This window comes from Rousettus aegyptiacus, unplaced genomic scaffold (assembly GCF_014176215.1).
Source record: "Rousettus aegyptiacus isolate mRouAeg1 unplaced genomic scaffold, mRouAeg1.p scaffold_m13_p_11, whole genome shotgun sequence".
Lineage (NCBI taxonomy): Eukaryota > Metazoa > Chordata > Mammalia > Chiroptera > Pteropodidae > Rousettus > Rousettus aegyptiacus.
In genome coordinates this window covers 69,416,231-69,439,426 of record NW_023416286.1, presented here as the reverse complement: position 1 = coordinate 69,439,426, position 23,196 = coordinate 69,416,231, and positions in this window count along the sequence as shown.

Below are 23,196 nucleotides of genomic sequence, written 5' to 3'. Positions count from 1 at the left end.
GTAAACTAGAACAGGCTTTTATTGGCTTGAATGAACTGATTTGTTAAAAAGAAATTTTATGAGCAAGATGTTAAAAACAGCTTGAAAATGGTCACCATTGTGGCAGTATTCTCACCATTAAAATCAGCTAATGCTATAAATCAAGACCTATCCTCCCCAGCAATTATTGAACATTTACCAGTATATCACTGACTTGGGAACCTTTTGAGGATGAAAGAGAATATATTTAATAATGAAGATAAAACACAGGGTAAACCAAGATTGTTACAGGTAATGCGACCATATGGTGATCTTCATTGGATATCATATTTGAGGTTATTATTAAGCTAATGACTGAAGAAACACAAATGAGACCCAGAAGGGGTTTACTAATGCTGCTCTCAAATCTATTCTTTATTTTACAGATGGTATTATATTTTTATCTGATATAGACATTTCCTTTCCTAAATTATATAAAAGTATCCCATGCCCATTAGGCTGAAGCCCTATCTTAAATCCTATTGGAAGGTCCCCTCCACCCCCACTTATTTTAATGTATCATGTGCTCATTTGACCTCAGGAATTTGCACATGCTCATCTCTCTGCTTGAAATTATCTTTAATTTATTTCAGTAGCTAACTCCTACTCATTCTTTCATGATAGAATATTTTCTCTAGAATAATCATTTTCTGAGTTCTGGTTTGGATTTTTTATTCATCCATTCTTTCTCAAAACTGGAATTTTCTTCTACTTGAAGGTCATTCTTTATCAATATTTTTTGTGTGTTCCATATTCTACTCAGTCTTGAAATACTGCAGCCCCTGGAGGTAATTCATGGAAATATGTTTCTCTAATAAAAGTCATCTTAGATAGAGATCAGTAGCTTTAAATACTAAATTTATATTGATTACTCCAAAATGCATATCTTCGGACCCAACGTCTACCCAGAATTCAAAACGCATATATCTACACTGTTGATTTTACATTTTAATTTTTATAACTAATAGATATTTCTTTCCTGGAATGTCACAATTAAATTTATACCACCTGACATGATTCCTATGAGTTTCCCTGATATCAGAAAATGAGAGCAACTACCGATGGTCTCAAGTAAAAAATCCAAAAATTATTTTTAATTTTTTATCTTTTTAATTGTACTCGTGCTCTCCACCAGTGATTCCTATTGACATATCAAAAATTTTTTACTCTGCTCTATATCCAGTAATTATTAGCCTAATAAAAATTGCCAAAATCATCTTAACTTGTTTACATCTGCAAAGACTCTCTTTCCAAAAAAGGTCATATTCACAAGTGCAGGGTTTAAGGCTTTAATATACCTTTTTGGAGGACACAATTCAACCCATACTATCACCTCCTCTGAGCATGCTTTATGTAAAACTTATTCACATAATGCAGTATTAACTTTTAACTATAATAGTTGACATTATTTGATTTTTTATATTTAGTTAGCTAATGGTTTATAGTAAGCCTTCTCCCAATAAAGAATAAATTCCATAAGGGAGTGATTGCATTCATTTTTGCTCTTGTTGATTTTCCTAGATGTTACTTAGAGGAGTACATAGTATATAGTATTTACTATAAAACTGGTATATGTGTATATGAACTAATAATAAATTTATTATAATATCTTTTTATCACTAATATTACTATTATAATATTTATTTATTATAATATCTGAAATATATGATTATAAATTATAATTATTTATTATAATATCTGAAATATATGATTATAAATTATAATTATTTATTATAATATCTGAAAAATATACCATTTTAATTTGGCTTTAACTTTATAGTCAGAGTTTTCTACATAATAACTTGTCAAGCTTATAGTGAGTTTTTTTTTTTAATCCAATAGAACATAAGTGCAATTTAAGAGTGAGTCTCTCTCCATTGCATTAATGTAGCACACAATCCAATTTTTGGCAGTATTCCCAGGTAATTGGGGTTGCAAAGTCATCTTGTCCTCCACATCTACGTATAACGATAAAACTTGCATCATCGTGACATATTGCAATGTTGTTAAAAAAAAGTTGACCTCATTCTGAAAGACCCTTGAATATTTTTACTGACAGGTGCTATTTGTAAACAGGAAAATCATTATATTAATTTAAAAAAGATATATCATGGAATAAGAATTAAAGCTACTACACATCTATCGGGTGAAAAATAAAAATCATAATTAAACAGGATGCTATTTTAGCAAGAATTTAATGTTATTGTATATAGTGTCAATGAGCTAAGATATAGAACTAGATAATTTTTGGAATTATGTCATTTTGGTAAACTATATTTCTACAATAAAAGTGAAATCTAAATATATTAGAAACTGGCCTGCACATAGTGGTTTAAATTTTCAAGGTTCTCATTGTTTGAAAATTCTAAAAAAAGTTCATTCATAATAATCAGAAGATTTATTGGTCTTCCAGTTCAGCACAATGCAAAATATTGAATTGTAACATAGTGAAAGGTGTCAATTCTACTACCCAAAGTAATTTAGAAAAAAAAATGAATATTTTCCTAAGAAAATTTTAGTGATTAAAAAACATCATTTTTTTTGAAGAGTTTCACTAGGAGAGGAAAAGAAAATCATTGGTTTTAGAGAAAAAAGGGATTATGATATTTTCCTTACACAGTAGTATATCCTCAGCAACAAACTTTAAAGATTTAAAATTGATAAAGAGATACAGCATCCATTTATGATCCAAACACTTAACAAAATAGGTATAGAAGAGAATTACTTAGCATAATAAAAGCCATATATGACAAACCTTCAGCCAACATTATACTTAATGGTGAAAAAATAAAACCTTCCTTCTAAGATCAGAAACAAAGCAAGGTTGTCCACTATTGCCACTGTTATTCAGTATAACATTGGAGGTCCTAGTGAGAGCAATCAGGCAAGAGAAAGATATAAAAGGCATCCAAATAGGAAATGAAGAAGTCACATTGTCACTATATGCAGATGATGTGATTCTCTATATAGAAAACCCTAAAGACTCCACAAGAACATTACGAGAAACCAAAAGCAAATACAGTAAAGTTTCTGGATACAAAATCAATGTTCAAAAATCCATAGAGTCCTTATACTGTAATAATGAAGTGTCAGAAAAAGAAGTGGAACAAATAATTCCTTTTACAATTACAACAAAAAGAATAAAATATCTAGAAATAAATCTAACAGAACAAGCAAAAGACCTGTATAATGAAAACTGTAAAACCCTAATAAAAGAAATGGAAGAAGATAACAAAGAAATGGAAAGATATTCCGTGTTCTTGGTTTGGAAGAATAAACATAATTAAAATGATCATATTACCCAAAGTGTTATACAGTTTTAATGCAATCCCCATCAAAATTCCATCAGCATTTTTTAAAGAAATGGAACAAAAAATCATCAGATTTGTACGGAAACACAAAAGACCCTGAATTCCTGAGAAAAAAGAACGAAGATGGAGGTATCACTCTGCCTGACTTCAAATTGTACTGCAAAGTGACAGTTACCAAAACAGCATGGTTTTGGCAGAAAAATAGACACATGGAACAGAATTGAGAGTCTAGAAGTAAACCCATATTTATATGGGCAAATAATTTTCTACAAAAAAAGTCAAAACTATACAGAGGAGAAAAGGAAGCCTCTTCCATAAATAGTGCTGGGAAAACTGGAAAGCCACCTGCAAAAGAATGAAACTAGACTGTTGCCTATCACCACACACCAAAATGAAATCAAAATAAATTAAGGACCTGAAACAATAAAATGCATAGAAGAAAACATAGGAGCTCAACTCAAGGACGTTGGACTTAAAGAGGATTTTATGAATTTGACCCCAAAAGCGAGGGATGTAAAATCCCAAAATAAATGAATAGGACTCATCAAACTAAAAAGCTTCTGCTCAGTAAAATTGATGAAGAAACAGAAAAATTTAAAAAAAGTAAAAAAAAAAATTGGCTCTGGCTATTCAGTAAAATAAAATTTAGATTTTAATTGTAATAGAAATTAACTGTATTTATTTCTCAACCTTGATACTGTCAACATTTTGGCTGGATAATCATTTGTTGTACAGAACTATTTTTCATGTGATTGGATGTTTAGTGGTATCACTGACCTTCTACCTGCTAGTTGCTAGTAGTAAAATCTCACCCTCATTTTTGGAGACAACTAAAAATTTTTATTGATATTATCAAATGTCAATGTGAGTTGGGTAGGGGAAGAGATTTTCCCTAGTAGAGAACTACTACATTAAAACAAACAAATTATTTCTTCCATACCAGATTTGTGGGATGCAGGCATATATGCGTTCTGGCATTTAAGCAAGAAAAAAAAAAACAATCTTCTAAAAATCAAAATCCAAGCTTGTGCTAAAAATGGAATAATGTAGATACATTATCTTAGCCAGGTGGATAAGAAAATCCAAGCAGCTAATTTATTGTAAAAAGAGAAATTATGGTTTGGGGTAAGAGAAAGCTCTAGAGAAACTGACCAAAGGGATATTCAAACTTTACTTTGAGAACATACTCACAACTCAGAATATACAGAAAGGTAAAGTTTCTTCTGAAGTTGAGCTCACAATAAAAAGTAAAGGATAGTGGTCATTGCTATTATAAGGAAGAGTCTTAGAATCAAATTAATATGGTTAATATTCTCAGAATTTAAAAATAAAAACAAAAAAAGGAATATAAAATAAATGTGTTTTAAAGAATTAAAGTGATAAAATCATGAATAAAAATAATTAAAAGTCTATAGAACCATGAAACAAGTATAGATATATTTGAAAAAAGGACCAAATGACCATTCCAGAAAAGAAATATATCATTGTAATTAAAATTTTAAAAGATTGATTAGATTAGATAAAGTTCAACTGAGAATCAAATTAGACATAGTTCAACCAAGAATCAATAAACTGCTAAAAAAATCTGAGGAAATTTCTTGAAATGTATTCCAAAAATATAAAGCAAGAAAAACCTCAGAGAGGTTATGAGACAAAGAAGATATTATATGCATGTGCAATCTACATATAACAGAACGAATAATTAAGAATAAAAAGGAGACTCTAAAGATTCCATATTTAAAGTGATATTGTCTAAAAACTCATGAGAAATGGAGAAAAACATGTCCTAAAATGGAAAAGCATAGGGTGAGAACGGAATATATCAAAATTAGTAATATAAACGTAGACCCTGTAATACACCAGATGGAGAGTGACTTAAAAAGAACCAATGATTATGTACAGAGGAAAAACCACTAAAATTCTGTTTGCAGAATTATCATGATTATTATTAGAGGCTAGAACACAAAGATGTCTATAATAACTTTATAAATTGCTCAAATAATACCATACATTGCTCAAAGTTCTTAGCAAATATACCAGTAATGCTCCTTACCCATAAGGTCGCATTTCACATAATAATTAATTATTATTTTAGTTGTAAGTTGACAAATTATTTTGTTGTTGTAGTCAATGCATTTCATCATGTTTATCAATTTTTCTGTAACGGTCAACTTATATTTTTCTACTGAGCTATAATGTCCAAGTTGAGGAAGAAAAACTTTTAGAGACCAAAAATATTACTCCATCAAAAAGCCTTACTGTTTTAATTATAAAACAACTTTTTGGAGGGAGAATATTTGGAACCATTGGGGCCAACACAATTGGTAAAAATGTAAACTATAAGCTTTCTTTTGAGTTTCTTATGCACTTTTGAGAGAATAGAGAACTGATACATTACAAACATTGTTATTCAGGTATACATTTTAAAGTACATGAGTAAAATTGCCTAAAGATAAAAAAAAAAAAAACAGACTATCTTCTTAAAATACACAGAAAAAAAAACAGGAATTAAAATTGATAAATTCGATACAAGATGGGAAATGAGAAGAAATAAAAATGAAATTAAGAAAGTAAAAGCTTGATGAATGTATAAAACAAAAATGGGGATATAGATAAAGTCAATATATAATGCAATCATATTAAATACAAATAAATAAAATTAACTTAGATATTTACACCTTAAATTAATTAAAAATCCTATTATAAGATAATCTCAGGATTTCTTTTTAGTGGCAAAACTAAAAAGAAAACAAAAAGAAACAGCAAAGATAAAAGTAATAAAGGGAAATAGATGCCTAAACCATAAAACAAACCTGGTTCATAACATTAAAACCAAGAACACAGAATTTATAAGGGGCAAACAATTACTAAGAATAAATTGAGTCATTACATAATAATAGTTTACAATGAGTAAGACTAAGTCAACAGGAATTTATTGACTTAAAACTGCATTTAGTACTATGTTAACAACATAGTATTAAATAAACTGTTTGAATTAATAATAAATAAATTTAAGAAGACAAACAAATCCACAAACATAGTAAATTTAAGCCTTAAAATTTCTTTTTCACAACTAGATAATTTACAGTTGGTCCTAGGATATTAGTGTCTATCTGAATATAAATTTTTCCATATATTATTTCAAAAAAAGTAAGATAAATCTATGGCCATGCCACCTTGAATGTGCCAGATCTTGTCTGACCTCAGAAGCTAAGCAATGTTGGGCCTGGTTAATACTTGGATAAAGACCACCTAGGAATATCAGGTTCTGTAGGCATTAAAAAAAAAAGTAAAAAAAGTAAGATAAAAATATCAACTCAAATTGGATTAAAGACTAGAACATACAACATAAAGCCATAAAACTCATAGAAGAAATCAGGGGTAGGACATTTGACATTGGTTTTGGCAATGAATTTTTGGATTTGATACCAAGAGAGAGAGAAAAAAAAGACTCTATTAGTCTAAAAAGCTTCTGTATGGCAAAGAGAACCATCAACAAAATGAAAAGGTAACCTATGAAAAAGAAAGAAAATATTTGCTAATCAAATATCTGATAAAAGATTAATGCCCAATTTATATAAAGAATTTATAAACTCAATAGAAAACAAAACAAAAATTTAAAAAATAGAGGAACTGAAGAGACTTTTTTTTCCCAGGCATACAAATGGCCAACAAGTACATGAAAAGGTGTTCAGTATCATAATTATCAGAGAAATGAAACTGAAACTCAAAACAAGACATCTTCTCATACCTCTTAGGATGGCTATTACCAGAAAGAGAAGAGTAAGTAGTTTTGGCAAGAATGTAGAGAAAAGTGAACCTTAATTGCACTTGGGAAGATAGTGTGAAGGTTTCTAAAATTTAAAAGTAGAATTACTGTATAATCATTGTATAATCCAGCAATTCCACTTCTGGTTATTTATCCAGAGAAATTGAAAACACTAATTCAAAAAAATATATGCAGCCCTATGTTCATCACGGCATTACTAACAGTAGGCAAGATATGAAAGCAACCTAGGTGTCTGTCCACTGCTAGATGAATGAATATGTCACACACACACACACACACACACACACACACACACACACACACTGGAATATTATTTAGCAATAAAAAAGAATAAAATATTGCCATTTATGACAACACAGATAGACATAGAAATATTATAGTAAGTGTAAACATACGATATTTGTCTGTCTTTGACTTATTTCACTTACATGTGTAATCTAAAAAATAATAATAAATGAATGAACAAAACAAAACAGAAAGAGACTTATAGATACAGAGAACAAACTGATGGTTGCCAGAGAGGAAGGGGTTGAGATGGGTGGAAAATGTGAAGAGAAATAAATGCAAACTTTCAATTATATAATAAATAAGTCATGGGTGTAATATACACAGCACAGGGATTATAGTCAATATTATAATAGACTTTATATGGTGACAGGTAATTACTAGATTTATCCTGGTGATCTTATCATAAGGAAAAACAGTGTCGACTTCCTATGATGTACACCTGAAACTAATAAAATATTGTATGTCAACTATTATTTAATAAAATGTAGTGTCTTCAATTTAAGGCTTTATAATGGTTATGCTCTCTATTTTAAACTGCTTCCATGATTAAATTAAATAATTCAGACCACATTGAGTGTCCATAATTTTAAAAGTATTCTGATATTGTTTTTTCTTTTACAGATAAAGTACTTGTTCTCTTGGGGTGAAGATTTTCATATTGAATAAAATGTATTTTTGGATATATGACTTTCATAAAAAATACAATAACTTGAGTATAGATTTGCGTACACATTAACAAATGCATATTTATATAGAATATGTATTTTAAACAGTTGTTTATTTTAAAACGATATAAAGCAATGGAAATGGCTTATATTCTTTAATGTAGTTTTCCATTTTGATAATATTTTGTTAATATGTTTTAGTAGGAAAACTCCATATAATCTCAGTAATTTTGAAGATTTAGAATCTTATTTTATCAAGAATTATAACATTATTTTAAAATCATCATTTCATAAGAAGTCATTCATCAAGTTAATGCTCAATTCTATATTAAAAATAAAGTGTGAGGTAAACATTGTAATATGTAAAAAAAAGTCAATGCTTAAAACACTGAAAATGACATGTACATTGGAGCAATACAATGTTAATGAAATGATCAATAATGTAACATTTAGGATGACAGACTTTACCTTTTTGTAGTGAGAAAATGGAATACAAGAATCAACTCAAAATCAGAAATCTATTACTAATGTTATTAAACTCCTGCACATTACATGTGTTATCTTCAGAAAATTAGCTGTTGAAAGGCCAAATGTATTATAAATCAACAGAGAGCAAAACAAGAGGAAATGGAATAGTAAATTAAAGTGTGAAGATGTTTCCTTAAATTTAAGAAAAAGAATTTCCTTTTTTCTAAAGTTACATTCATCAATTAATGCCATTGTATGGCACTGAAATCATTATTTTAAACTTCACATAATAATATTTGGTAGTTCAAATTTTAAGGTAAAAATAAGACAATTTTTAAAATAGCATGCTTAGAATAAACCTAAATTAATGTCATTTACAGATTTCTGGGGTTTGCACTTCATAGCACAATGGCCTCATCCAGAGAAAAGAGGCTGACTCACCCTAATTAAGACTTGTGATGAATCCTGGTTGCTAGAAACTGAAATGGCATTGATTTGAATGGAAGCATGGTGTGGTGGAATGAGCAAGGGTTTGAAGTCACACCAAAAGGTTATGTTTAAAAATGTCATCATTACCAGTTTTGTCAGTCTAGGAAAGATATGTGATATCTCAATATCTTATTATCTGGCTCTGCAAAATCTACAATGTTGTTGTACATTTGACATGACATACAAGTGTAGAACAGTAGTTAACACACTAAGTTCTGGGATCAGACAGACTCGGTTGAGATAATGTCAGCATAATTTACCAGAACTGTCTTGGTGGGTCAGTCTTATATCCAATGGTATTTGAGGATAGCAATATGTACATTTTTTTAGGAATATTATAAGGAAGTCGGGAAATAATGAATACATCTTTAATCATATTGCCTGGCCAATAGTAATCAATCAATAAATTTTTTGATTGGTTGCTATTTTCATAGGTACAAACACTTATATACTACACTGTTCCTGCCACATAACTATGCCCTAAAAAGTTCATCCTCCCTATGTTCTACTTCATAATTCATTGCTATCATTAATGTATTTGAGGCAACAAATATAGTGAACAGTCTACACTCTTCGGCAGCATGTGAATATTGGCTTCGCCACTTACTAGACATTGCAAGTATTTATTTGCTTGGTAACTTATGATTTACATAAAATACTGCTTATGAAAATAATTCCCAAGAAGACATACAAATGACCAACAGATATATGAGAAGATACTCAACTTCATTAGCTATTAGAGAAATGCAAATTAAAATCACAATGTGATACCAACTCACACTTGTTAGAATGGCTATTATTAACAAGACAAGTAAAACAGGTGTTGGAGAGGCTGAGGAGTAAAAGGAATCTCCATACACTGCCAGTGGAAATATAGAAAGCAGTATGGGAGTTCTTCAAAAAATTAAGAATAAAGCTACCATACGACCCAGCAATTCCTCTTCTGAGTATCTACCACCCAAATTTGAAAGCATTTATTCATAAAGACATGTGTACCCCCATGTTCATTTCAGCATTATTCACGGTGGCCAAGACATGGAAGCAACTGAAATGTCCTTCAATAGATGATTGGATAAAGATGTGGTACATATACATAAATGGAATACTATTCAGCCATAAGAAGAGATGAAATGCTGCCTTTTTAGAAACATGGATGGATCTAGAGAATATTCTGCTAAGTGAAATAAGTCAGATGGAAAAAGTCAAGAACTATATGAATTCACTCATGTATGACAGATAAAACTGAAAGCAACACACAAACAAAAAAGACAAACGAAAACTCATAGACACAGACAACAGTATGGTGGTTACCAGAGGATAAGGAGAGCCTGGAGGAGGTAGAAAAGGGTAAGAGGGGTCAAATACGTGGTGACGAAAGGAGATTTGATTTCAGATGGTGAATACACGATGCAATATACAGATAATGTACTATACAATTGTACACTTGAAACTCATATGATTTTATTAACTAATCACCCCAATAAATTTAATAAAATTAAAAAAAAAAGGAAAATAACTGCCTCAGATACAGGTGGAGGTGCTGTGAAAATGGCTTGGTAGGATACAGCAAATAGTTAAAATGTCCTGCATTGGATGTGTCCATGAATGTGAAGGCTGGAGAAAGCAGAGTAGTGAAAATAGAGAAGAGATAAGAGCTCACCTTGTCAGAAATAGCTTAATTTTACTTAAATGTAGTTTTTTTTTTATTATTAAATTTTAGTTATTTACATTTCTTTGGATTTTGTTGTTGTATTATTGCTTTTTTTGTTTCTTTATGGAAATTACAGAAAAGGGATGATGACCATATCAGTGTTATTTGAACTCATTATGATCTGGAATCTGTACAGAAATCAAAGTCTAGTGGTGTGATCAGTTCATTGACTAGTGTAGCAGAAGCAGAAGCTTATAGCCAGATGTAAATTTTAGAATACTGTGCTTGCCTTTCTCTTACTGAACATGGCTTAAGATTGCAGGAAATTTCATTCGAAACTCAAAAGGAAATACCTCTGCTGACATCTGGTTACAAAAATGCCCTAAGCAATTGTGAAACAGTTTTCTAGTGGGTCAAATGAGAATAATGAGAGTTATCCTACTATTTTCTATAAAATGTAAATGCCATGAGAACTAGAATTTGCTATATTCTGTTCTTCATTGAATGTGCAGAAATTAACCTAGAAATACAAACATGTATTTATTATGTGGATTAAATCACATTACATAGAAAAGAACCATATGTAATACCCAGCACATAAATATAGCTAGGATATATTAGTTTAGATCTTTCATCTAATATTTTAATACTTTATGAGTAAATAACATTAATGTACTGTACAAACAGATATATATCCATTACTTATATGAATGCTTATAATAGATGAGCATCATGTTTGGTGCTATAAACAAAGGATTAAAAGCATCTAAGTAATTCAAGGTTGACTTCGTTTTTGTACTATATGAAGTCTTGATTTACCTAAAGAATAATTTCTACCACCTCTTTATCTCTGATTATGAAGACTTTTGAAAAAATGTTTATTAAACTTCATACTTCAGAAATACAAACTAAATATGATCATTATGAAAGAAAACAATATATAAAACAAAAATTATGATATCCAGAAATTATATACCTCACAATAAAAAATCAACATTATTAACTTTAGGTTATTTTCTCAGATGATTATAGAGAATTAAATTTCATTTTTTAACAAAAGTAAGTTCAGTACATAATGTTATCTTTTTTTTTTTTTTACAACTTTATCGAAATGTAGTTGAAGAAAAACAAACTGCACATATTAAACGACTATTGTTTGATCATTTTGGACACAGGTATATGCCCATGAAACCATTCTCATAACCAAAATAATAAACATTTCTATTCTTTTCAAGTTTTCTCATTCCCATTTTTAATCTATTCTTCGCTCTACCTGTCTCTAGGCAACCATTGACCTACTTTATGTCAGTATAGATTAATCTGCTCTTTTAGGATATTATGTAACCAGACTCATTCAGCATCTTTTGGGGAGGGAGAAGCGAAGAGGGCAGTAAGGTAGTTTCTTCTATTTAGCATAAAAACATTTTTGAAACATTTTCATATTTTGAAAATATTTTATTGCTGAGCACCTTTTTCTTCTATAAAAATACCACCATTTGTTTATTATTCACCTTTTGATGGATATTTTGTCCCATGATTTCATCAGCTATTACAAAAATTAATATGTAATGGACATTGGAGTAAAAGCACTTAAGTAGCCATAACTTTACATTTCTCTCAGATAAATATCTATGAATAGAATGTCTGAGTCATATGGTAGGTGAATATTTGTCATTAAAAAAAAGACACACCTAGAATTAGAATATCTGAGTCATATGAAAAATGTGAGAATTCCAATTCCCAAACATTTCAACCATCACTTGGCATGATTACTCTTTTAGTGATATCTCATTGTGGTTTTAACTCACATTTCCCTGACAATTAATGATCTTAAGCATATTTTCCTATGCTTGTTGAACATTCTTATAGTTTTATTTGTCAAAGGAATTTTTTTGGCCTACATTGTAATTGGGTTATTTTATTCTAGTCTGTGGCTTGCCTTTTGTTTGTTTATTTTGGTGGTATCTTTTGAAGATTGAAAGTCTATAATCTCATATAGTATACTTTATTGTCTCTTCCATAATTTTTGTTTTTTTGTGTGTGTTATATCTAAGATATATTTGCCTATCTGCTGTTCACAAATATTGTATTTGACTCCCATCTTTTCTTCTAGAAGCTTTATATATATAGATTGAAAATTTATGTCTATGATTCATTTTGAGTTAATATTTGAGCATATTGTAACAAAAGTCAATATTTTTTCCATATAAGTATTCAATTAATCTAAAATATATGTTAAAGAGATTTTCTTTTTTCTATTGAATTCATTTTAAAGATTGTTGAAAATAAATTGATTATGTATATGTGTGGATGTATTTCTAGATTCTCTATTTTATCTAACTTTTCTATGTGTCCACCTTTGACAAACTTAGCAAACTTTTGATTAAAGTAGTTTTATAGGAAATATTGACAATAGATAGAAGTCTTCCAACTTTGTTCTTTAAAATAAAACAAACAACTGTCATTATTTAGTTTTCTTACATTTTCATGGAAATTTTAGAACCTCCTTAGGAATTTTTATTGGAATTTTATTTTATCTGTAGATCAAATTGAAGAGAATTGCTGTCTAAAAAACTGAATCTTCTGATTCATTAACATTGCATTTGTCTCCATTTATTTATTCTTTTATTACTATCAGCCATGTTCTGTAGTTTTTACCCCAGACATGTACATCTCTTAAATTTATTCAAAGATATTTTAATTTTTTTACTACTGTAAATGAATTGTTTTAAATTTTATCTTCTAATTTTTTCTAGTAGTATATAAGAATATGATTTATTTCATATGAACCTTGTATGCTGCTTTTTTGTTAAATTCACTATTATTTCTTATTACCATTATATAATTTTTTGGATATTGTAAATAAGCAATTATATTGCAAACAAATATGGACAGGTTTACTACTTCCTTTCTCATATTCATGACTTTCACTTTCTTTTTTTTGTTGTTCCCTTGTTGCAATTGTTACGAAGAAATGATAAAAATGATGATGTTGTCTTCTTCGAAATCTCAGGGTGAAATCATTCCATATTTAACTATCATTAGATATAGAATTTTTTTAGAGATGCCTTTTAAAAATTTGAGATAAATTTACATTATTTCTTTTTTATTGATTTGAAAATCATACATAGTTTTTGAATGTTTCAATCATTTCATTCATTAAAAAGATCATATGGTTTTTGTATTCTATTAAAATGGTGAGTTATGTTGATTTTTTAATGGCTAGCTTGCATTCTGAGGATCAACTGCATTTGGTCAGAATATACTATTCTTTTTATATATTTTTGGATTCAATTTGTTACTATTCTATTTGCATATTGTTTATATTAATGAGGAGTATTGGTTTATAATTTTCTTTTTTATTGTTGTTGTGCACTAGTCTTATTATTGTCTCATAAAATAGTTTGGGTGAGTGTCATATCTATTCTTTTATTTTCTGAAAAGTTTGAGTAAGATTGATAGTATATCTTTTCAAATGTTCGATAGAATTTATAAATAAAACAGTATTAGCTTGAAAGCTTCTTAATGGGAAAGTTTTAGTTTTTAACACATTTGATTTGATAAAATATAAAGGCTATCAAAATTTTCTGTGTCTTTTTTTTGTCAAATGTTGTTTTGTTTTTCAAAAATTTCATGGTAAAGTGTTATTCATCACATTCTCTTATTATTCTATAAATAACAGTAAGATCTGTGTTGATTATACTTGCCAATTCCTGATTTGATAATTTGTGTCCTCTTTTTTTTTTCTCAGGATGCATAGCTGCTTTTTTAAAATTTTTAAATCTTTTCATGATTCAGCTTTTTGTTCTGGTCTGAATTGCAAGTTTTGCCTCCTTTCCACAATCTGCGTGCTATGATCTACAAGTTTGTGTTCCCTCTAATTTGTATGTTGAAATCCTAATGCTTGTTAAGATGTTATTAGAAGGTGGGGCCTTTACGAGGTACTTAGAAGTAATGGTGGAGCCATCACATATGGGATTAACGCCTTTGTAACAGAACTTGCAAGCCCCTTTCAACTATTGGAAGGCACAAACAGTAAGCAGCCTGCAATCTGTGACTGAAAGAGAGCCCTCACTTGACCATGCTGGCACATCGATCTTGGACTTCAAGCCTCTAGAACTATGAGAAATAAATTTATTTTTATAAGCTACCCGGTCCATAGTCTTTTTTATAGCAGCCTAAATGGACTAAAACACTGCTTTTGTTTGTTTGTTTGTTAACTTGGTTGTTCATAGTATTGGTTTCCTAATTTTTAGTTGTAATCATCAGGAATAATGGGCTATCTAGGTTTTATGGGACTACGTAGGAACAAGAACTGTCCCAGTCAAGTGAGCTTAATACATAGTGTAAATTTAAGTGTAATTTCAAGAGGAAATGAATAGAAATAAGAGATTGTCAGATGTTAGCTAATTTTTTTCACAACATAAATAAATAAATTTTGAATGGCCTTAAAATTATAAAATAACTCATTAATAATTTTGACTATAAAATTATCTTATGTAAGATGATGAAATTAGCATTCCTATGTTTATAAACTCTAATATTTCCAAGTACAAATTATTGTTTTCTTTATTACACCTTTGGCAAAGATCGATTGAAATAATTAATCTTAAAAATGCATATAGGAAATGTTACATTACGATGAATGTTGAAAATCAGAAATAATACTAATCTGTGAGTTAGAGTTATAAATGACAATGAGAACACATGCAAACTTTCAAATTGTATCAGTAATAATTTTTACATTCTTTTTCAATTTTTCAAAAAAAGTCAGAGATTATCAAAGTACAACTATTATTTTTTCTCTTCAATAAAAACCTTTCTAATGTCCACATAAATCTGTTCGAACCTCTACTGAGGGTTTTCCTAGGATATTGCACAACTTACTATGGAAATTTCTTATTCTGCTGAGTTGAATCTACTCTCCTGAATTGCATGAATTCCTATTTTTCCATTAATTCCCTGTGGATTTTTCCCTCTTTTTTTTTTAAATATATGTTATATATACAGATATATGATATATATATACATATATGTTATGTATATATGATATGTTACTCATATGTATCATAATGTATATATTAAATATAGAGTTAAGTGATTCTAATATAATACTATTTATAATGTATATACAATATGTACCATGTATTCTATAGTACATATATATTACTTTACAAATAATATAAAAATACGTATTATATATAGTTAAGTGATTATTATATATCTTGATATTGAATACAGACATATCTAAAAATAATCTAGCAACAGATCTGATTAAGTGTTGGCCTGGATATAGCATTCAATATTAAATCGAATTTTTGTTTTCCTTAGAAATGTGAGAATATTAATTTTTTATTACTTTGTTTTGCTAAAGAGCCATTTAATAACATTATAATACTTTTTTTTTTTTTTGCCTTTTTAGAGTACTTGAAAATTTTTTCATCCTTAGTGTCTGAACCTTCCCGATGATTTGTCTAAGTTTGGGTGTCATTGTCTTTTGAGTGCTAGTATATGATGAGCTCTATCAACGTGGAGACCTAGGCCTAGAAACTATAGACATTTTCTCCTCATGTATATCCTTTCCCCCTGTTCATTCTGGATGTTTTTCTTTTTACTTTAGAATTTTATGGATCTTTGCTATTCACACTTGTTCCCTATCCTTATATCAGCCATATTAACTCATTATAACATATATCTTTTAAATGAGCAGTACTTTTAACAGTTCATTCTATGTGTTACTTTTTTACATTAAGTAGAGATTCTTTCATGATTATACTATAATCTTGATTCTCTCTGTGACACCAGTAGAGCTGTGTGCATTTATACACAAGTGCACATATGTTATGCATGCACTTTTAATCATTTGGTTCATAGAATTATATCATTTTCCTTTTGTGCATATGTTTCTATTATCTTATTGCAATATCTATCATGTCATAAATTTAGTTATATTGGTTTTTAATTAATTTTAAAGGACTTACCAACAAAAACAATGCAAAGGTGTTTTAGTGCTCTGTGCCTGTTAATAGAGCTTTCGAATTAATAGTCTTTCCATTCACATAGAAGTGGGCTTTACTTTGGGAAAATACCTAAATACAAGTGATTTAGGAGTATGTAAAATTGGAAAGCACTTTGAAAAACTTACTCAGGACCTCAAAGTCTCTTCAGAGACACAACTCTTTATTCTTACATGGCTGTCTGTAGAGACTTTACATGGAGAATGGGATCCAGAGTAGAGCTAACTCCTCTCTGGGAATACTTTTTAAAAAATGACTGTTTTTCAGCCCTTCATGGAACAACGGCATTCTTCCCACTTAGCATTTCAATGACTTCAGTTTTTCAATATGGTGGAAAAAATTAATCCTTTTTTGACCATAACTTCCTCTGTGGAAGTACAAGTTAGCAGCTTGCTCATCCCTTAATCCACCAGTTACTATGTTTCCAGCTTCTTTCTTTTTTGTCCTCCTTCTCAGCAAATGTTGATAGGCCTTGGCACATTTTATATCTTTTTGTTGTGGATATATAAATCATAAACATTAAGTTTATTCCATTAGAGTTTGGTAGACTGTAAGAATTAAGTAAAACCATTTGCTCATAATCAAACTAAATGTCCTTATTATTAAAAATTTTCTTGTCACATTTAAATGATTTTTCCACAACTATAGTTTATTAATAAACTTTTCTCAGTATCACATTCAGACAGACTAAAAACAGACTATAATTGGGTTATAAATTATTCTCATTTAAAAATATGATAGGCATTTGAAGCAGGAATGGTCGATCACAGTTGTGAGTGGAGGTAACGGATATTTATTAGAACTCTCTAAACTAAATTTATCCTGATGGCAATAAGGCTCTGCAGTGCATTACAGAAGCTGAATGCATGCTTTTTATATTACCTACATTATGCATGCTGTAATTTTCCTTTTTAAATATATAATTAAGATTTTACATCTTACTATTGAAAATATGTATAGGCTGCTTGACATCAGTTAGTAAAATAAAATATTTGCTCTTTAATTAATCTTACAAAATTCCAAGAAATAGTTATACGGATTTTTTAAATGAATAGTCTACTTCAAATTGAAAATAAATTAACTGATTAAATTTTTCTATAAATAAAGTCGGATGAAGTTGTATAACTTGAAAACTAATATTTGTTCAATGCCTATATTCTAGGTATTTCATTGACAACTGTCTGATATTTATTAAATGACATAGATGATGTTCCATAATATTTTAAATAAATAAATGAATGTAGTCACTCATCAATAATCTGTGATTTTTGGTTCGAATGAGAAAAATTAAACTACGAAGTATGTAAACAACTTACCAAACTATATGTACAGTTGAACCTTGAATGATGTGGGGGTTAGGGGTACCACATCCTGTTCAATCAGATACCATGTATAACTTTTGACTCTCCCAGAAACATAACTACAGTTATCCTTCAGTATCCATGGGTAATTGGTTCCAGTACTACCTATGGATACCAAAATCCATGAATGCTCAAGTCCCTTATATAAATAGTGTAGAACAACGCATGCAGGCAGCCCTTTGCATCTGCAGATTCCCAAACATGGATCAAAAATACTGTTTTCCATCCAGGGTTGTTTGAATTGTGGATGAGAAATCAAAGATATGGAGAGCCAACTATATTTATCAAAAAAAAAAAAAATTCATGTTCTAAGTGGACCCATGCAGTTCACATCATGTTGTTTAAGAGTCAATGATAATTAATAAGTGGTAGGGAAAAAAAATGAAAGCCCAGAACATGTGTTTAGTGGCCGATACTAATTCTCTCACTTCAAGTTGTATTTTACTTTTCACAACTTATCAAGCTAGAATATTACCTTTTGATTCAAGAAGAAAAGATGAGTCTACTACTTTTAATTCATGAAATGTTTTAATATATGATTTTGATGGTATCATCTACTTAAATACCTCTGCATGTAAAAGAGATATTTACTGTGTTCTCCCTCTAAATTTACATTTTTAAATTGATGGCACAGTTAACCTGGATGGTATTTTTGAAATAATAAGACATTTCCACCAAGGTACATGTATACCATGAAATTTTTTTATTGTAATAACCTCCTACACTTCTAAAATTAGATAATTTATTCATTCATCCATTTATTAAAATCTTGCTATTGTTAATAAATAAATATATTAAAACATACCAACATCAGGAAAATTGGAAATTATAATTTTGTAGACTACCAAGATTGCTCTTATTATTAGGGCAGCAGGAGTGCTTTTACTTAGCTTCATATAGTAGTCAAAATTTGGAAAAATGTTTAAAGTGTGAATTCATGGTACATGAACTTTTTATACCTGACTCTTTACCCTGCTTCTCCATTCTTTTTCTTGTCTAGAATTTAGATGAGATTCCCTGAGGTAACACAGCCATTTTAGAATCATGACTATGAAAGGCAAATGTAAAGGCAAACAGAACACAGAAATAAATGAATCTAGTATTCTTTATGATGGTGTACTGGATTGCCTACTTCTATTTATCTTGATGTTTAAAGGAGATTTTTCTGTTTTACTTGCTTAATTCATTCTTAATGAAGCATCCAGTGGCTTGCCAAAGAAAATCTTAACTGGTAAAGTTTAGAACCAATAATTCTCACATAATCCAAGCTATCACTTATGGAAAAAAGCTACAAGTAGACATCCTAACACATTTGATATCAAAGAAATGATATCATAGCAATTTCTTTTATGAAGAAAATAAATACTGGTTTTGTTCACAGGTGAATAAAAATACAACATTTACGAAACAGAGTTATGGAATAGAATCGATGACAATCACTAAAATTCAGTTCATCATATATTTCTGTAAATAATGTTTCAGAGCATTGTAAGGTAAACACAAATATAAGTGCTAAAGTACTTATTTTTCAATATTTTCTTGGCTTAATTTATCTATTTATTCTTCTATGGGAACTTTATTGATATTTTTGTTAGAATTGAGTTAGTAAATTAAGTCTTTAATTTACCAAGTAAATGTACAACCAAAGAAATCTTTGCATTAATACTGAAAACAAGTAATACACTAATAGTTTTTATAAATTTGTGTTACTTATGAAACTAGATATTGAAGACTGACCTGCAAACTTAAACATTAGTAGCAAAGGACAATTCAGATCTGCCTCTCCACAAAGGCTCCAATTGCAGAGCGTAAGCAAAGGGGAATCGCAAGAGTGATGGGAAACATTTCACCATGGATACTGGTAGCATGTTTTAGCTGCTAATGTTCATGGCTGTTTTTGGTGCGTTAAAGACATGTGAAGGTTAAAAAAGATGATGGTATGGAAGTGTCCTTCTTGACACAACAGGGCCAACTTCTCCAGGTGGCAGGACATATTCTGCATTTTAGAATCAGGAAAAACTTTAGAAAGGGCCAACCCAAACTGTTCATAGCTGGCCAAGAGCTCAACTCAAAGAAAATCTCCTAGACACCCAGTGGGTTGATGCTTTTATCATGCTTTAGTCAATCCTTTTCAAGGAACCTTCAAACCTTGCTGAAAATAACCCAACCCTCTACCTCCTGCCATTAATTGCTACCCTGGAGTTATTCAACTGAGAACAAGTCCTCTGTATATTCATACTAAAATATATTTGCAGATGAATTTTTTTAAATGAGTACATACATTCCAAATTAATATAGACAAAAGCAAACATAACTTGAAAGAATATACTGGTAACTCCTCCCAAAAATATCAGAAAAATGGAATAAATGGAAGAGACTAACAAAAACAGAACCAAATATATCAGTTATAACTATTAGAGTAAAAGAATTAAATATTTTTACTTAACAATAAAGAATTATATATTGAGAAAACTTGATGAAGTGATTGGATATTTCTCAAAATTTAGTATAAAGGTTAACATTTATTATTGTGGATAAAGTGATATAATAATATTGCAATTATAACATCCTAAAATTATTTTAAAACACTGGAAAGGATATACAAATAATAATAAACCTGGTGTATGTTTTGCTATGCGAATTCATGGCTAGTATTAGAGGGTGCAGGTAAAGAAAAGATATCTTGAAATGCAATTTCATTGCAATCTAAAATATCCTCTTTGAAAAAACCAAACCGGGTTTGCAGTCTGAACTCTAAAGAGCTTAGAAGTTGCCGCTTCAGCCTGACAAGTAAAAGCTGAACAAATTGAAAAAAAAAAAAAAAACAATAACTCGTGTTAGATATGTCACAAGGAAAAACACAGACCACAAAATTGGAGACTCAGGTGAATACAGAGAATCACAATTTATCACAGCTGAAACCCACAAGCGGAAACTTCCACGAGAACCCCTGATCTGTAATGTAATTGACAAATCGCTGGAGGCTCAGCGGGGACAAGCCTGAGAAATAAAAGCTACAGGGGACCTTGTCAAAGGGGACCTCCATGCTTTTTTGAGTTTAACCTCCAAGAGCTTTACCAGATCCTCACAGTAAATATCAAAGGGGGGAAACAAACCAAACCAAACCAAACCAAACCAAACCAAACCAAACCAAACCAAACCAAACCAAACCAAAACAAAAAAACCCTCTGGTTTCAAGCAAGAGGGGAGAGAAGGTACCCATTTTAATACATTGCAGAGCATTCCATTCTCGACAAAGTCTTACTTTGAGAGAAAATATTTCATCAGAGTCTAACTTGTTTGAGTTTTATTAGAGCCTAACCTACCTAATGGGAAGGGGAATACCCAAATCAGCTGCCTTGGCCATCCTGTACCATTCAAGGGGGGAACATCTGTGATGCACTGGTGAAAATCCCAGTACAGAGGCAAAAGCTCACCAGAAGACTGAGACTAATAGTAGGACTATAGAACATTTTCCATTTCCACACACCTCGCCACTACATTATTGAAGGTCCACATAAATATAGTCAGCTAATCTTTGACAATGAGAAAAAGGAAGTAAAATGGAGAAAAAAACAGCCTTTTCAACAAATGATCCTGGAACAACTGGATATACAGACAATGAATCTTGACATAGAACTTACAAAAAAATTACCTCAAAATGGATCATAGACCTAAATGTAAGCTGTAAAACTATAAAATTCTTAAAAGATAATATAGGAAAAAATCTAATTAACCTTCTGGTATGGTGGTTTTTAGATATAACAAAAGCACAATCTATGAAAGAAATTATTGATAACCTGGACTTTATTTAAATTAAAAACCTCTGCTCTGAAGAAACCAATGTCAAGAAAATTAGACAAGCCACAGACAGGGAGAAAATATTTGCAAAAGACATATCTGATAAAGGATAGTTATCCAAAATATGCAAAGAACATTTAAAACTCAACCATAAGAAAACAAACAAAAGAACCCAATTAAAAAATAGGCAAAAGATCTGGACAGATACTTCACCAAATATATACACTTATATATCATATGAAAACATACTCGACATCATGTCATTAGGAAATTAAACAACTTATAATGATGAGATACCACTACACACGTATTAGTCTGACCAAAATGTGGATCACTGACAACACCAAATGCCAACAAGAATGTGCATCGACGAGAACTCTCATTCATCGAGAGTGGGAATGAAAAATTATGCAGTTTCTTTGGAAGACAATTTGGCAGTTTATTACAAATTTATATATACCCTACCATATGATCTAGCAAATACATTGCTTTGTATTTATCCAAGTGAATTAAAAACTTATGCCCACACAAAAGCCTACACGTAAATGTTTATAGCAGCTTTATTTGCAATTGCCATATTTTGGAAACGGCAAGATATCCTTCAGTAGGTAAATGCATAAAAAGTTTTGGTGCATCCAGAAAAAGTGTTATGATTCAGAGCTAAAAGTAAAGGAGCTAGTAAACCATGCAAAGGTATGTTAGAAACTTAAATGCATATCGCTATATGAAAGAAGCCAATTTGAAAAGGATACATCCTATGCAACTGAAACTATACAACATTCTTGAAAAGGAAAAAGTGCAGAGAGAGTAAAACGATCAGTGATTGACAGTGGTTAGGGAGAAGGAGGCAATGAAGAGGCAGAGCAAAGAGGATTTTTAGGGCAGGGAAACTATTCTGTTTGAGACTAAACTGGTGGAGACATGTCTTTATACATGTTAAAACACATTCGTATACAACACCAAGAGCGAACCCTAATGCAAACTATGGCCTTTAGTTGATAATGATTTTTCAATATTAGTTTAACTGCAACAAAAGTACCACTGTAGTGTGGTATGTCGATAGTGGAGGATGAGGAGGGGGTGTGAGGCAGGGAGTATATGGGAACTCTCTGTACTTCTCACTCTATTTTGCTGTATACCTAAAACTATTTGCAAAAATAAAATTGAATTAAAAATGCACCATCCTACCATGCAGCTACACTGAATCTTAGTAACATTTAATGTACTGCACCAATATGATCACACATAAGGCAAACTCCACTTTAGAAGTTTCTTGTCAAGACCATAAGACCCCATCTTTCCTGTTATCAGAGGAGGTTGACCAAATATTTGAGAGC